General features: G+C 41.5%; 1 protein-coding gene and 1 long non-coding RNA gene across 7 annotated transcripts in view; one reads left to right on the forward strand and one right to left on the reverse strand.

The window, feature by feature from the left end:
- TMCC3 (transmembrane and coiled-coil domain family 3) overlaps positions 1-13,636 on the forward strand; it is a 239,276-nt gene that overhangs the window by 169,313 nt on the left and 56,327 nt on the right. The window contains exon 1 of one of the 6 annotated variants that reach the window (XM_048835574.2): positions 10,048-10,233. The exons of the other annotated variants lie outside the window; for them this stretch is intronic. The gene's annotated coding sequence lies outside the window, so the exon portion shown is untranslated. Of the gene's footprint in view, positions 1-10,047; positions 10,234-13,636 lie in introns of those variants that run through there. 6 annotated transcript variants of the gene reach the window in all.
- On the reverse strand, positions 4,580-10,014 carry LOC125630090 (uncharacterized). Its single transcript, XR_007354551.2, has 3 exons — positions 9,879-10,014; positions 6,108-6,182; positions 4,580-4,667 (listed from the first exon to the last, which is right to left on the reverse strand). It is a non-coding gene; the product is annotated as an uncharacterized LOC125630090 (long non-coding RNA).

Below are 13,636 nucleotides of genomic sequence, written 5' to 3' on the forward strand. Positions count from 1 at the left end.
ACTACACTATGGATGGGACTGATGGGTTGGCTAGTTTGTGTACAAATTTCAAATCTCCAGCTACCTGTTTGGTTTAAGCAGGTGAAGTCCTCTCTGTATTTATGACTCCGGTTAAGGAAAAGAAAGCAAAGCTGCTCTTCAGGGTATTGTAATTTCCTCTTGCTGGCTCTGGCTGTGGGCAAAAATAGCTGTTCTGCTTTCTCTCTTCTACTGAGACAAGATATTTAGTGCTTCAAAATAAATGAGCTTCACAGCTTGAAGTACTTGGATTATTTATCTGTGGAGGAAGACTGCTTCCTTTCCCTACATAGAATGCTAGTCTTTCTTTCCACCCCTCCCATCTCATTAAATGGCACTGCTAGACAGGAGAGAGTGTGCTTCAGATTGTTTCTGCATAATGAAATGTTTTAAATTAAGTAACCTCATTCACTGTGGCCTTTACTGTTGGTATGCTATCCGCATAGCTTGGCCGTTGCACTATACGTTTGACACACGTTATACATAAACCAACAATATTGATGTCTACTTCTTTGTATACCGTTGAGCAAATTAGTTTTATACCTCCTAATTCTTCTCTTTTTGGAAGGTAAACATGCTATATCGCTTAGCATGATGACAGAAGAAAACTTTGTATCTTCTTGATGTATCTTGATTTATTTGAGAATTTAAACTGAAGTCTCTTCAGTCCAGCAGATTGACTTAATAGCTGGGCCAATTTTCAGTATTGCCAGCTCCAGGTGTTCAAAAATAATTAAATTTCTTTTTTTAAGAAAATGTTGGGTCCTTTTTATTTGCATTCTGATGCCTTAAACACCAGGGTTCACATTTTAAAGCTTTTCTCCGCAACCATGAGGACTAGAAACTTACTTTTTTATTTTTTTAATGTAAGCTGAGACACTGATCTAATCACATGACTCTAGGAGCTGAGGCTTTAAGAAAAATGCCCAATACAAAAGAGACTTGTGATAAAATCAAAAGAGTTGGAAAAAACTGAGTCTCTTGTGTAACTGGATCGTTTTATGCATCATGTGGCTGGAGGTTGGGAAAAACTCCGCTTTCACTTACCTAGGACAAGTAGCTTTTCCTGATGAGTGAGCTGGATAGGTTCTGGCTCATTCCCTGAGAATTGGGAAAGGAAGGAGCAGAGTAGTTCAAACTCTATCCTTTAGCTGGAGGGGTTGGGGTGGGCAGGAAGCAGAGCAGCAAGCCATGCTGCTGCTTTGCAGTGAAGGAGGTCATTTCGCCTTTTAAGAGAAGGGGAGTGGGAAGGAAGAGCAGAGCAACTGAGGCTGCTGTTGCTCCTGGCAAGGCAGAAACTGACGTCCAGCAGTACTCCAGAATGGCTGCATTCCCTCGGACTGCTCCTTCGCTGATGAACTGAGGCCCTTCTCACTTAGCCACCATTGTAGCCATTGCTTTGGTTTGGAGTCAAGGATTTCTCTTTCTCCCAACGAGACTGAGGTGGAATGCAACCAGAACACGGAAGACAAAGGGTTTGTCAAGCAGTTTAGATCCCAACTGTAGCTTTCCTGCCCAGGGAGCGCCGGAGCCTAGACAGGGGCTGCCCAAAGCATGCTGCTGCTGCTTTTCCTGGTGGGGCATGGGAGTGAGAAGGAGAGCAGCCCATGTGGAAGGCCAAGGGTTTCCTACATGTCCAGAATGGCAGCAGCCCTACAGAAGCCCTGCAAACAAAATTAGGGAGCCTGGAATTAATTAATTAGGTGTATGTAGGTGGAGGGGGTGATAGGAGGGAAGGAGATGTCAGGACTGATTTTTATTAGGAGGACCTAGGAGCATGATGGTGCAGGACGTTTTAATCTGGACTGACTAAACATAGTCCTGTGGAGATCAGGTGTTGAGACTTTTCAAGTGCTACACATCACCACATCCATCTTGAACTCTACTAAGGATAATTCAGATTAGAAGGTGAAGGAAAAATGAAGTCTATTTTTAAGAGGGAAAAAGTCTGCTGTCTGTTCTGGAGGGGGAAAAAACCCAGCAGATTCAGTTTGTACAGAAGTTAGAACAATTCATTATGAAAGGGCTCAACGGGTAGTGATCAATGGCTCCCTGTCTAGTTGGCAGCCAGTATCAAGTGGAGTGGCCCAAGGGTCAGTCCTCGGGCCGGTTTTGTTCAATATCTTCATTAATGATCTGGAGGATGGTGTGGATTGCACCTTCAGCAAGTTTGCAGATGACACTAAACTGGGAGGAGAGGTAGATACGCTGGAGAGTAGGGATAGGATACAGAGGGCCCTAGACAAATTAGAGGATTGGGCCAAAAGAAATCTGATGAGGTTCAACAAGGACAAGTGCAGAGTCCTGCACTTAGGACGGAAGAACCCCATGCACCGCTACAGACTAGAGACCAAATGGCTAGGCAGCAGTTCTGCGGAAAAGGACCTAGGGGTTACAGTGGATGAGAAGCTGGATATGAGTCAACAGTGTGCCCTTGTTACCAAGAAGGCCAATGGCATTTTGGGATGTATAAGTAGGGGCATTGCCATCAGATCGAGGGACGTCATCGTTCCCCTCTATTCGACATTGGTGAGGCCTCATCTGGAGTACTGTGTCCAGTTTTGGGTCCCACACTACAAGAAGGATGTGGAAAAATTGGAAAGAGTCCAGCGGAGGGCAACAAAAATGATTAGGGGACTGGAACACATGACTTATGAGGAGAGGCTGAGGGAACTGGGGATGTTTGGTCTTCAGAAGAGAAGAATGAGGGGGGATTTGATAGCTGCTTTCAACTACCTGAAAGGGGGTTCCAAAGAGGATGGATCTAGATTGTTCTCAGTGGTAGCAGATGACAGAACAAGGAATAAAGGTCTCAAGTTGCAGTGGGGGAGGTTTAGGTTGGCTATTAGGAAAAACTTTTTCACTAGCAGGGTGGTGAAACACTGGAATATGTTACCTAAGGAGGTGGTGGAATCTCCTTCCTTAGAGGTTTTTAAGGTCAGGCTTGACAAAGCCCTGGCTGGGATGATTTAATTGGGGATTGGTCCTGCTTTGAGCAGGGGGTTGGACTAGATGACCTCCTGAGGTCCCTTCCAACCCTGATATTCTATGATTCTAAGGGGAATATCAAGATGGTAGAATCTCAGGGAAGGAAAGTAATTTTTAAACTCCACTGTAGCTAACATGCCAGAGGCTCTTCCTCCATTTCATTTTCTCCCTGAGACCACTTAGAGAAGCAGTCAGACCTCCTTGGCTTGCCTGCCAGCTAAACAGCAATGACACCAACCTGGGGGTGTGTGTCTCATTTTCTATATCGTCAACACCATCACAAAGATCCCACTGCCTAAAAGCACTTGAATGAAGAACAGCTGGTCAAGTAGAAGCAATGTTTTGAAGAATTGGCTAGGCCACTGGTTTCTCCTCCTTTCAAAGTGCATTTCCCTCCCTAATTCATCGAAGAGGTGCAAAGCTTCACGGTCCTGCAGAATTTAGTATCCCTGTCAAGAAACGCTGTTTGCTAGGAGACTTTGACCCATCCTCCCTAGTGAGGATCTGGCCAAAGCAATCCATGCATTCGTTGCTTCCATACTGGATTACTGTAATTCTGGGGTTGAAGGTTGAAGCGATGCAGAAATTCCAATTGCAGAGAATGCAGCAGCTCACCTTCTCAACAGGAGGAGCTGCTATGAGTATGAGTATGTCATCCCTGACTGTGAGCTCTACATGCTCCACTGGGTGGGTCCTACTCCACTTCTAGGCCTTGGGGTACATCAACAACTGGGGTACATCAACAACTGCATCTCCATCTGTAATCCACTAAGACAACTGAAGTCTTTTGGAACAATGCAGTTAACAAAAGCCAGGCAAAGAAGTACCAAGGATCTCATTGCTTCGACAATGTGCTTCAAGACCATCCTTTTTGGGAGAAAAAACAAACTTTTAAAGCATAACCAGATAGGGATTGCCCTACTCAGTCACATCCGTGGTCCATATAGTGAGATGCCCTGTCTGGCTGACCAGTATCAGATGCTTCATAAGAAGGTGCAGGAAATCCTAATTACTGTATTTCCTACCCATAAGAGAAGTCTCCCCCCACCCCCCTTAATCCCCATCAATTAGTGGCACTAATTTTTGATGAATGATTTTATCCAGTGCTTAATTTGTAATGAAAGACTTGCCAAGGCTCAAGCAATTTGGTGATGGGGCTCAAGCAATTTTTTTTTTTTTTACATTGATAATTGATGCAGCAAGCCCAAAAGTACCGAGGCTATGAACTGCCAAGCCTAGAGGTGCCTGGGCTCAGCTCTGGCAAGCCCTATCACAAATTAAACACTGAGTTTATCCTTTTATAAAAATGTAAATCTGTCTAATATAACTGGATGTTCTCATTACTTGTATAAATGTCATGTGGTTACAAAAATTCCTTTTCTTGCTTAAGTCTAGTTAGTCCCCTTCTTTTTGCATTATTAGAAAAGGTTTAAAAAAAAAAAGCATTTGATCCACCTTTGCTGCAATCATTCATACTGTTTGTATTCCTCCCTCATGAGCCCTTTCATCCAGCTCACCTCAGTCTTTTTAATCTCTCCTCATATGGAAGTCTTTTGTGGCCTCTAATCACTGTCATCACCTTTTTCTTCTAGATAACCTGTTTTTCTGTTATATCTTTCCTTGGATTCACTAAGAGGGTTGGAGGAGAAACCTGAAGAGACCTAAAGAGATTGGAAACACAGGGAAAATGCAACAGTATGAGATTCAGCTTGGAAAAATGCAAGCTAATGCTGCTGGAACTAATGAACTAAGTTTCTGTACCTGGCTTGGAGATAGGACCAGAAATAATATAATGTCTGGTGTGAATATGGAATGGGGTGTGGGGTGAAGTAATGTGACAGCTATGAAATGTATGTAACCACAATTGGAATGAAATTAATACTTGGTGTAACTCCATTTAGTTTCAGTAGGTTTATGCCTGGGTGAATGTTGTTCACTGTTAAAACAAAAGGAGGACTTGTGGCACCTTAGAGACTAACCAATTTATTTGAGCATAAGCTTTCATGAGCTACAGCTCACTTCATCAGATGCATGTAGCTCACGAAAGCTTATGCTCAAATAAATTGGTTAGTCTCTAAGGTGCCACAAGCACTCCTTTTCTTTTTGCAGAAACAGACTAACACGGCTGCTACGCTGAAACCTGTGTTAAAACAATTAGTAGATATTTACCACAGTACTAGTACCAGTACCTGGTGAGTGAAGTGTTGTAAGGTAGCTGGTAATTCTATATGTTTGAATGTTCACTGCCCATATTCTTAACTAGTGTACATTTTAAAGCATTACTGCGTATCCAAGGGTTGTATGTTTGTAGGCCTTTACTAATGCTGAACCCACATTTTTTTTTCTTAGCATTATTTTAGCCATGTTTTAAGAAACCGTTGAGGACACCTCATACCCTGTGTAATGCTAACAAAAATTATAGCAGGATGGTACTGGAGATTCAAGAACATTTTTTAAAAAATCAATGACAAGTGTCTGCTTTTAAAAATTATTTCAAACAAGTGACAGTCTCGCTACAAAGTTCAGATCTGGTTTTCAAACAAACGCAGGTGTTCAGATTTGGGGATTTACAGCATTTTAGGTAGAGAAATGGATCTGAACAAAAATCCTCAGTGGAACTTTATGCTACAGTAGCATAAGCAGAATGTACATTTTCTGTTTATGATCAGTTTAACTGGCTATTGTAGGTCCCCTGCCCACACTAAGTGCAGTGCAAAAGTAAACTGCATATATGGTGAAAAGGAAACCACCACTTTTAACCTGTTAAGTTTGATAATAGATACACAAGTTCTTTTACAAGTGTATTTTCAGAGTGCTGGATAAAATATTTTTTCTGTGATGGTAACAAATGAGGATTTCTATTAAAATATAATATGTACTTTGTATGCACATTTTTTGAAATGGTATATTGACAGTGTCCCTTTAAATATCAAGATATTTCTAATGAAAATATTGTAAAAGAATCCCTCCAAAATATTTTGTGTCCGGACTACTTGAGCATCCTTACAAATGTTCCTCTATTAGGGGAAAAAAATTCAAGGTAATGTGATTAGGCAGAACACTATTCATGTCTCCTTAAAAGCTGATATTGCTATCATTACCTCACAGCATCTCTGAAGACTTGGGTGACCCATCCTGAGGTACCATAAAATGATGGGATGCCTACTGCCAGGATGCTAGAAATAGGAAGAAGAAAATTTAAAACTGCAGGAAAAAAAGAAAAGATAGCTCGGATAAAATGAATGCCTTTTGTTTTAGAGGATGCTCCTAACTAAACACGGATATTTCAACAATGTAATGGAAGAGTTTTTTCTAAATTGCTGACTTTCAAAACATTTTTAACTGAATACTCCAGCAGAACAATATTGAACAGCAGGGAGCTGACAAAGTTGATTTCTTTTTGTCCTTTCAGTTTCCAGATTAAATACAGCTGAAATAATAATGGCTGCTGTTAGATTTTTTTTTTTTTAAATAATTGCTAAACCAAGTGAAATAAGGTAGGGTGAAAAAATTGTTACACAGGTCAGTATGTATTTTAAAATGTTTTCCTGTGTCTCAGTGTACTGCTAGTTTATGCCCCAGTCCCGTGATCTGTGCAAATAGATTCTTGTGCCCACACATATTTTGGGGGTGGGTTAAAAGCCACTGTTTCCCCTTTTCCCTGCCCCCCCCCACTCCATTGCTCCTACATAGATGAATGCAAGATGGAAAAGGGGACCAGAGTTCTCTTCGAAGTTTGAATGGATTTTTGACTGAGAATTTTTTTGAACCTGGGTAGATGTGTGTGAACTTCGCTTTGGGTCTGTGCCAGAAAATTTTGCACAGCTCTAGCCAAAACAGTGTAATGACTGGTTCCTGTTGCTATGCCCCTCCTGGATCCTTGTTACTGTGCATATTGTTTGCAGGATCAGGGTCTAAGTTAACTACTTTAAACATAGTAAAAAGATATGTGTACACACACACACACGTTTTAATTATTTGGTTTGATTCTCTTGGTTTAGTTGGTTTGGGTAGCTTTTTAGAAGGTCGCTTAATTTGGCAGCCTTGCAAAAGGACAGTTACTCTGGTGGGATGCAGACAGCGAAGTTGACTTGATTTGTACTGCTGTTCAGGGTATAAATCAAATGGGCACTGCTGGATATCAAGTTTCAGCATCTTGACACAATAGGCAAATGTGCTGCAATCCAGACCTGACCTCAGTTTGGGGAGATGTTGAAGGGAGAGTGTAACTGGAGGGAATCATATGGTAGAATGAATGAAAGTATTGATGCTTTTGGTTTGTTCAGATAAAGTAATTTGTTACTTCCATTAGTGTTGTTAATTAAACCTCATATGTCAAAAGATACAGAATATCCTTAAATCAAACTTTAATACTTTTGAAAACACCATTTTTCTTTCTTTGCCTATTAGTAAAATTTTGATTATCATGGATGAGTGTATTTTAAAAAAAAAAAAATCTATTCCTAAACCTAGTTTTGAATCATGAAACCTGGGTTCTTCTATTCCAAATCCTTCCACTGGCTGGCTGCATGGCCTTGAATAAGTCAGTGACCTTTGGATTTTACTTAGCCATTTGTATGGTAGAGTTCATAATGCTTATGTGTCTTTTGATATCTCTGGATGGAAAAAGGTGTGAGTGCAAAGTATTATTTATATTATTGAGTTGATTAAAAATAACTAAGGACCTGATCCAATATGCACTGAAATCACTTGCGGTCTCTTCATTTACTTCAGTGGTCTTTGGAACAGGTCCTAAATGAATACGAACAACATTATGAAAACATAGTCTATATATAAAAAGAAAAGGAGTACTTGTGGCACCTTGGAGATTAACAAATTTAGTTGAGCATAAGCTTTCGTGAGCTACAGCTCACTTCATCGAATGCATTCAGTGGAAAATACAGTGGGGAGATTTATATACATAGAGAACATGAAACAATGGGTGTTCTCATTACAGTGTGTATGGTAACACCCATTGTTTCATGTTCTCTATGTATATAAATCTCCCCACTGTATTTTCCACTGAATGCATTCGATGAAGTGAGCTGTAGCTCACGAAAGCTTATGCTCAACTAAATTTGTTAATCTCCAAGGTGCCACAAGTACTCCTTTTCTTTTTGAGAATACAGATTAACACGGCTGCTACTCTGAAACTAGTCTATATATAATCAGTATATTTTTAAAGTAGACTATAGTTGAAGTATAATAGATGTCTCACATGTATCCTTGTAAAGTTTCATCTAGTTTAAGTCCAAGGGTTGGTGTTACACAAGATCATTCCTTTAAAAAGTTTACAGTTTGGTCCAAAATGTGTGTGTGTTAAAAATTATTTGTTTAGTTATCCATCAAAGATGGTGTTAATAACAGAAACAAAGAAATGTGTGGGGTTTGGTTGGGTTTTTTAATTCAAAGGACCATGTCAAGCTGTCTATCCTTTTAATTGCTGACTAAGGACTAGGTCTACCAAACACTGTATGTGTTTGTCTTTACTCATGTCATGTAATCCCACTGAAATTAATAGGACTGTGCACTTCAGTAAACCCACTAACATACATAAAGATTTGCAGGATTGGATCCTAAAACGAAGTAAGGGAAGCTTTCAAATGACCTAGTAATTTTCTCATTCAGGAGAACAAGAAAAGGAGTACTTGTGGCAGCTTAGAGACTAAGGTGCCACAAGTACTCCTTTTTCTTTTTGCGGATACAGACTAACACGGCTGCTACTCTGAAACATAGACTGAAAGTGAGTTATGGGCTGTAGATGACATTAAGTCACGTATGTTGACTTCCGTGTGTTAGATTTAAAAGTCATTGCAGTTTTTTGTAAGCATTAAGGCTTATTAATTTAGTTAGGCTTGGGATTCAAACAAACCTTCAGGGCAGAATTGACACATCTGCAATTAATCCTACTTCCTTTAAAAAAAGAATACAGATCTATTTAAACACATAACAAGAGATTACAGGAAAAATGAGGTGGGAATGCTTCAGTGTCTTTTGATTTTTTTTAAAAAAAAATCAATAGTGGATTTGTAAGAATATTTCTGATTTTGATATATCAGAAGCACAATGTGTGACGTTGCACCCCATAATTCTTTATAGAAATAGGCTTATGAGTGTAAATATGACATAATGGGACTATATTTTATATTAACATGTAACACATCTTTGCAAAGGTTATGATCTACTGAATATATTAATCCTATTTGTATGCATGTATCATTTTTATATATGAAGTTATGAGTGTTGGCTCTATGCTTGTATTTAAAGTTTCAGAGTAACAGCCGTGTTAGTCTGTTTGCCTTATGTGCTTCTTTCAGCAAATTTGGTCAACATACTGTAAAGGGTTTCAGAGGAACAGCCGTGTTAGTCTGTATTCGCAAAAAGAAAAGGAGTACTTGTGGCACCTTAGAGACTAACCAATTTATTTGAGCATGAGCTTTCGTGAGCCACAGCTCACTTCATCAGATGTGTACCGTGGAAACTGCAGCAGACTTTATATATACACAGAGAATATGAAACAATACCTCCTCCCACCCCACTGTCCTGCTGGTAATAGCTTATCTAAAGTGATCATCAGGTGGGCCATTTCCAGCACAAATCCAGGTTTTCTCACCCTCCACCCCCCCACACAAATTCACTCTCCTGCTGGTGCTAGCCCATCCAAAGTGACAACTCTTTACATAATCAAGTCGGGCTATTTCCTGCACAAATCCAGGTTTTCTCACATCCCCCCCACCCCCATACACACACAAACTCACTCTCCTGCTGGTAATAGCTCATCCAAACTGACCACTCTCCAAGTTTAAATCCAAGTTAAACCAGAACATCGGGGGGGGGGGGGGGGTAGGAAAAAACAAGAGGAAACAGGCTACCTTGCATAATGACTTAGCCACTCCACATCTGAGCTTTCCTGGGAATGTTCAAACTAACATGTAAACAATGGCATCGGCCTGCAAAAAGCTGAATCATTCATACACATGTGACTTGCCCAGTTGGCTAGAGACTCCATCTGGTGGCTGTGATGTTGCACAAGAGGGAGAGTATAAAAGGCCCTGGAAACCCCTCCATTTTGTCTTCAGCTGGCTCAAAAGATAACCTCTGCACCCTAACGAGATGCGTGAAAGAAACTGAACGAAGGATAGTAACTATGGGGGTGTGAGTGATAGCTGAACCCAGACTAGGAAGGAGTCTAGTCTGTCAGAAAAGCTTACTGGAACATCTCTGAGGGTGAGTTTTACCTGGATTTAGTTTCCTAGTGTATTAGGCTTAGACTTGCGTGTTTTTGTTTTATTTTGCTTGGTAATTCACTTTGTTCTGTCTGTTATTACTTGGAACAACTTAAATCCTACTTTATATTTAATCACTTTTGCTTATTAATTGACCCAGAGTACGTAATTAATACCTGGGAGGGAAATATGCACAGCTGTTTGCTCCATCAGTGTTATAGAGGGCGGACAATTTGAGTTTACCTGTATAAGCTTTATACAGAGTAAAACGGATTTATACCTCTACCCTGATATAACGCGGGTTCGCATACAACACGGTAAAGCTCCGACATGCCGTTCTGAGCAGCGTGTTAAGGGTGCTGGGCTGGGGCTGAGGGGTTGGATAAGGGGCAGAGGGTCCTGGGGGCGGTCAGGGACTCCCCCGCCCACAGGGTCAGGGAGGCAGGAGCTGTGGGGGGGCATTTTTGGGGTCCCCCCAGTCCCAGAGTGGCCTGGGGGCCGGGAGCAGCCCGCTCCGCTTCCCTCGCCCCAGCCCCAGCCTTGTCGCTCAGGGGAGGGGGCTTGGGGGAAGGGATCCCTCCCCCCCCTTCCCCGTACTCACTGGCAGCAGCAGAAATGGGGCAGCCCGCTCCACTCCCAGTCGCAGCGCTCCGCTTCCCGCTGCTGGTGAGTGCGGAGTGTGCCCTTTCCCCAACCTCCCCACGCTCACTGGTGGCTGGGAGGTGGTGGAGTGGAGCAGGCTGGGGCCACGTTGCTCTGCTTCCCACTGCTGCCAGTGAATGCCTGTCAGGGCATGGTGTGTGTGGATAGGGGTTGGAGCAGTCAGGGGACAGGGAGCAGGGGGGTTGGGTAGGGGCTGAGGTCCTGGGGGTGATTAAGGACAGCGGTCTCTGGAGGGGACGACCAAAGCAAGTTCAGTATAGTGTGGTGAGATTTTTTTGTCTCCCGAGGACCATGTTATATTGGGGTAGAGGTGTATTTGCGGTTTGGATACCATTAGGAACTCGGTATCTGGGTGCTAGAGACAGGAGCACTTCTTAAACTGTTTTCAGTTAAGCCTGCAGGTTTTGGGGGACGTGGTTCAGACCTGGGTCTTTGTTTGTAGCAGGCTAGCATGTCTGGCTCAACAAGCCAGGGTACTGAAGTCCCAAGCTGCCAGGGAAAATGAGCTTGGGGTAGTCCCAGCACACCAGATGGCAGTTCCAAGGGGGTTTCTGTGACGCAACCTGTCACACTATGATGAGAGAGAAAAGTCATTGGGGTTGGTCAAGATGACTAGTATTTCTGGATTTTCAACATGAACTTCTGTTTCTATTCTAAATTGTTACATTTCGTACAAAAAGTATGAGGTAGCACTTAATGTAAAATACACTGTCCTATATCAGTGTCCAGTCATGTGAGTGCCACAGAGTAGAAACGCTTTAAAGTCAGAACTGGCACTAACATTTTCTAATTCAGTACAGTCTATCTTGGTAGCCTACTGTGCATAAAAATATAGGCTTATTTCTCTTCTGGCTTAAATCAATGGGAGGTAAGGCTATGGTTCGTCAGACATGCTAAATAAGAATTCCAGTGTCCTTTAAACATGTTTCGGCAGTTACAGTAGACAAGCAGCTTTTGGTTTAAAATTGCAGAAAACCAAGAGGAAAGAATTGAAGACCTAGGGCTACTTAGTAATGAACTTGACCCCATTCTAAAAGGGCTCAAAAACTGAATGAACTAGAGTTGTAATCTAGTTGGTAGCAGTCAAAGTAGATGCTGTGAAGAAATTCTAGAATTTTATTTGCAGTGAATTATAAAGGTTCTGGAGAAGGATAACTTCGGTCCCACTTGCAGTGTTTAGGCTCCATGTATTATCTGAGACCTCAAGCTTCTTTGTGACTCTTGGAGAACATTGAGCAAAATTCTGAAATTACCAAATGAACCATAGGGTGGGAAAGTAAATGTTGGTGTAAAAATCTGTAGCTGCTCTTTGTTTTTGGAGTTGGATTATCCTGCAGTACAAACAGAAGAAATAAAATATTGCACGTCAGCATGAGCAAGACTAATCAGATCCATTAAAATGTTAAGCAGTAAGACATACGTCGCATAAATCCAATAACTCTAGTAGCAGTTTCATTTTTTTGGCTCTATTACCAAACCATTTCTTCCTCCACTTGGGGCTGTTCTACCCTGTTCACTAGAAATTTGCAGTATCTTGGAGTGAAATGGGAAAGATACTTATGTGGCTGGGCTTTCAACTCTACTGTCAGTCTGCCAGAAAAGGCCCAACTATATTTCCAGGTCCACGGTTTTTTTGCTGTCTTTACCCTGTTGGAATAAGCAAGAGGGGTTGCAGTCAGTAGCACTTCAAAGCAAGTGTGGAAAATGGGGATCTGTATACAGTTAGGCTTATTGTGCCAGGCTGAAAGTTCAGTTTTAAGGGCAGACATAGAAGTGTCTTTTTGTTTCCCTTTCTGACCCCACACACATGCTTTGCAAATGGAAGAATAAAATTGTAATAGCTGCTATCTCTACAGTTACTGAGGTTTGTATGATGTACATATTATTGCTTAATAGTCTAATGAACTCATTTTAGTGACTTGTACGGTCATGCTAGGAGTTTTGGTTTCATTCTTACTGGAAACTGCATCAGGCTTCTTGTTGGTTCATGTCAGGGCTGTCCTTCTCTTTCTCTGCCAGACTTGCAAAATATTTTGTCACTTTGTTCCTTATTCCCCCAAAAGCTAACTTTCTGTGCAACATTACCGTCTTCAAAAAATGACTGACTCTAGTCTGCCAAAACCTCACACCTCACTGTGCATTCATATTAATGCACAATCTGTTTTTTGATTTTGTAAATGATAGGAGTATGTGGCCCAACCACCCCACTCCAAAGGAGCTGCCAGTCACCTGTTGGGGTGGAGTGGATAGCAGACTGTATGAGGCCATGTGCACTTTGGATTGCCGTCAGCTCTATCCTACAATAATGTTATTGCTGTACCCTCCATAAAGCCCAGCAGATCGTACCCCCTCAGATACAAGTGGAATAGCACTCTCTGGTGGTCATACAAGCAGTATAGCCGCACCAGCACCAGATATCTGCATGTGTTAATGGCAGTCTGTCTTGTCCACACTAGAACAGTAAATACTTTGCTAATGGGATTTCAAGTAGCATTTTCTACAGAATATTTAAACTGGTTTATTGCATAGTTGTTGAGCACTACCACCATTTCTGTATATCGGCTGTAAACTAAGATATCCAAACAGTTTGATGCATAATTATGGAAATTCCAGATTAAAACAACTGTGTTTCTCCGCTCTTTCTTTTCTTTGCCTGTCCCCATCCTTCTTGGCCCTTATCATCCCTTTAACGTATGTATTCATCTGTCTTCTTTTCTTTTTCTTCCCGAATTCTTTCTATG

Source organism: Caretta caretta, chromosome 1 (genome assembly GCF_965140235.1).
Source record: "Caretta caretta isolate rCarCar2 chromosome 1, rCarCar1.hap1, whole genome shotgun sequence".
NCBI classification, from domain to species: Eukaryota; Metazoa; Chordata; order Testudines; family Cheloniidae; genus Caretta; species Caretta caretta.